This window comes from Curcuma longa, chromosome 9, assembly GCF_044706935.1.
Source record: "Curcuma longa cultivar G26 ecotype Majalengka, Jawa Barat chromosome 9, ITB_CL_G26_1.1, whole genome shotgun sequence".
NCBI classification, from domain to species: Eukaryota; Viridiplantae; Streptophyta; class Magnoliopsida; order Zingiberales; family Zingiberaceae; genus Curcuma; species Curcuma longa.
This window is the reverse complement of record NC_133869.1, coordinates 10,704,877-10,708,994: the sequence shown is the minus strand read 5'-3', so window position 1 is coordinate 10,708,994 and position 4,118 is coordinate 10,704,877. Positions and strand designations below refer to the sequence as shown.

Genomic DNA, 4,118 nt, shown 5'->3' with positions numbered 1-4,118 from the left:
ATTTCCTTGGAATGGGATCATTAGCTCCTCGTTACCGTTTAGTTTATAAGGAATTGCCTGATGGGTTCAATCGTTTCAAATGTAGTGGGCCTTGGATTATGAAATCCTAATCTTCTTTTGTTTTCTGAACCAGCCAGAGTTAATTTGTTTATTTTTTTCCCCCAATAATCTAATCAGACACATTTCTTAAACCGTGCGTGTGGTTTGTCTGAGATTTCTCTGCTTGCTTTTATCTGGTGACAGATTGACGACTGATTGCTGTCTCTCGATTGAAATTGCTGTCTCTACTTGTGATGAATCTTTGTGGTATGGTATTTCAGAGTAGGATGGATTGCAGAACTTGTGGTTATGAGGCCCCAGCAGTCCCACATTGTCCTAGATCAGCTAGGGTGTGTTTGCAATTCCAAATTACATTTTTATTGTTACCTTGAATCTGTATGATTGATCTGACTTTTGCAAATTAATCAACAGGGGAAGCGCACGCCAAGAAAGAAGACTAAAGATCACCAGATGTGTGCAATTGATTTGCTTGCCAATCTAGCAAGCAAGTTGTCAGAAAGGGAATTTTTGCCAAATCATTGTTTCAATGCTCACACATCTTCCTCTGTTAGTGTAGATATGACTGTTAAACTAGAGAAAACTGACAGACCGAAGTCATTAAATTGTGAAGCTTATGATCAGCTTAGTTGTAATGAACATGAACATTGTCCTGAACATTTCAATAAAAGGAAGAAGACAAATGACTTGAGCAATCACTGAAAGGCCTCAAAAGCCAGACCACTAGTACCTGCTGCTCTCTTTGCAAAATCTGAAATATCATGTGAGGGTATTATTACTGAAGAGTTCAAGTTCATCAGTGAGAATGGTAAAATTGTGCACGGTTTCGATGTTGTTACTAAAGAATGTGGCACGAAGATGCTTGATTCTAGTGCCGCAGAATTGCAAGAGCTTAATGAAGTCAGGAGCAAGACATCATTCCAAGCTGAAGAAAAAATGGATAGAGATGTGAATGATTTGCACATGAATCGTGCAAATAAGCTAATGAACTTGAATGGAAACTATGCTGCTTTAGTTAGCTCTGATAACAATTCTGAAGTTCCCTTTGGTGGGAACAACATTCATCGCAAGGTCTCCTTTTCCAAGCAAGGAGATGACATGGAACCTACTGTAGATAAAGTTTCAGAAAATTCATCTGAATGCAATCCATCTGTTGTTACAAGTAAGGCTTCTACCCTTCAGCACATAGATGGCCATCATAGGATAAGGAAGCTATTAGCATCTAGATCGAGGAAAGTAGCTCCTATGATATTGCAGGATGGCAAGAAAGCTAATTACGGTACCTTAGTGCTTTTCCTCTTTTATACCATGATTGTCAGTCATTAAGCACATGTGTTTCAATCAAATTGCTTCTACAATTGAAATATCATGAAGATCAGCAGCATATATTATTGTTTTTCCTATTTCAGATGTAGAAGGCAAGACTGTTTTTCCAGGAAAGAGAATGGGCCGTACATATCAAAGAACACAGATGTGCTCCTTTAGAAAAAGAAAATTCTTCGAGCATTATTCAGCTTCAATTTCTGATGGAGGGAATTACTGTGAAGGTGTGTCAAATGATTCCCATAACATTTTACTTTTGTACTCTTGTGGAATGAGTGGTATAAAATCTTCATGTTCTATATATTTACAGCAAATGATGCGTGGTCTTCAACAAAAATAATAAAATCATGCAATAGTTCTGCAGACTACCTTGGAGCAAATGATGTGTGGTCTTCGACAAAAGTAATAAAATCATGCAGTAGTTCTCCAGACTACCATGGTAAATTCCTTAACAAATAAACCAAGTGTTTATTGTTTTCGTTTCTATGTGTTTTTTTCCTAAAATTCCTAATGGGATATGATTAGGTCTTGATTGTGCTACCTTCTTTACCATTTCTTCAGTTAAACTCAGGATCAAGTCCTTCGAGGTGCCAGAATTTGTTGTGGAGATCCCTGAAACAACTACAGTTGGCTCCTTAAAGGTTATATAGTCCTTTGTACATAATGATAGTGTTCTTTCATATATTTTTTTAGCAAGTATTTGTCAGATTAGTCATGTAATTTACTATAGTTATGTTTTGTCTTTCAAATTGCTTAAATTCTTTGGTCTTAGATCATATTTTTAAAACTAGTTGGATCAGTTATTATATGATGGATAGCCGTGCAATCCCACAGCATGCATACTTGACTAATATTGGTTGGAGAAACACAGCTGACTCTATGCCTGAAATTTTTGAAACCATTATTTCACTTTCAAACAAATATTAAACATTTGTGCATTTTTATTGATCCACTCAATCTGATACTGCATATCTACCATTTATTCTATTTTGAGCTTCAAATTTATAAATATATTTTCTAATCTTGTGTGGTATGTGCTCATTTTTTATGCAGATGATAGTTTTGGAGGCTGTAAATACTATTCTTGAAGGTGGGTTGCAGGTTGGTGTTCTTCTTCAAGGAATGAGGGTTACAGATGACAGTAAGACCTTGCAGCAGGCTGGCATTTTCCATAGTGATAAATCAGATGGCTTAGGCTTCACATTGGAGCCAAATACTAAACATGTTCCCAGAAAACTGGCATGTCTCAAAGACCCTCATCTCCTAAGTCTTGGATGTGCTACTGATTCACCAGATGGGTAAGTGGACTAGGCATTTTATCGAGTTTGCTCTTATAGTTGGGAATTTCTAATGTTAGATCTTGTGATCATTGTCAGTTCAATTAATTGACATGAACTTTCTATAACAACTAAGTTCATAAGAGCAGGTTAACTGTTGTGATGGGCCGACAAATGTTGACTAAAGTATATCGTTGTCTATTTTTGTGTACATTGGATAGATTGCCACCTGAAGCACCCTCTCTAAATCAGTTGGGATCAGATGCCATTCAAAAGCGTGTAAAGACCTGTCGTGAGAATGACTATGAATCAGTGCAGTCACCAACCAATGCATCATCACCTGAAAAACAGATTCACAGTTCAATAGCTCTTGTTGCTGTGCCACTACAACCTGCAAATGCAGAAGCATTGGCCATGGTTCCTCTCCGGAGCAAGCCCAAGAGCAAGGCGTGCCAAGTTGGTCAGCGTCGTGTACGGAGGCCATTCTCTGTTGCTGAAGTGGAAGCCCTGGTTCAGGCAGTGGAAAAGCTTGGGACAGGAAGGTTTGTTTTGCTTGCTAAACCAATGTTCTACACTTACTTACCACCACAAGCAGGATTCCTTATCGCTGTATTGGGTTCATGAATCTAGGTGGAGAGATGTCAAGCTTTGTGCCTTTCAGAATGAAAAGCATCGGACATACGTGGATCTAAAGGTAATTGTTATCTCACCCCTCCAGTAGGAAAAATATTTGCACCATACTTTAAGATATATCTACCTTGCTCACACTCTACTTATTTAAGTTGCAATATTAATCGATCTAACCGAGCAAACATTATAATTCTAGAATCATTGTTGGAACCAAAAAAGAAACTGGTTTTGAAATTCTTCGGTCAATGTAGGATAAGTGGAAGACATTGGTACACACAGCCAGGATTTCCCCTCAGCAAAGAAGAGGAGAACCGGTTCCTCAAAGTCTTTTAGACAGGGTTCTCTTAGCCCATTCCCACTGGTCTCAGCAACAATCCAAACTCCAGGTGATATCCCTTCCTTCAACTGAGACCCTATTGTTCCTCTCTTAGACTCCTTACCAAAGAGAATAGAGATCATTTCATTCATGTAAATAAAAACAAAAAAGGAAAAAAGAAAAAAAAAAGAGTCCATAGATGAATCTGTTTGACCTTCAGTTATTGCACATTTACACACCATCATTCTTTCACTTGGGGAGGTTCTTCAGGATTAAGAAGGTTTAAGAATGATTAACTTCTTCCGGACTTGTACATCATAATCAAGGAAATGACATTAAATGGGCGAAAGAAACAAGGTGCTTGTCACTTACTAATTAACCAGTGACCTCTTGTTTGTCTAATCCATTCTTGTGTTGTGTTGGGGGAGAAAATGTCAAGATTGTACTTGTTTTAATTGGTTGTTTTATTTACTTCTCTTCCAATGTTGTATTGGCTAATTTTTTCCTTCAATTTT

At 37.7% G+C, this 4,118-nt stretch overlaps 1 pseudogene; it reads left to right on the top strand.

Annotated features, from left to right (window-relative positions):
- Positions 1-308: 308 nt before the first annotated feature.
- Positions 309-4,118, top strand: LOC141835291 (telomere repeat-binding protein 2-like; annotated as a pseudogene).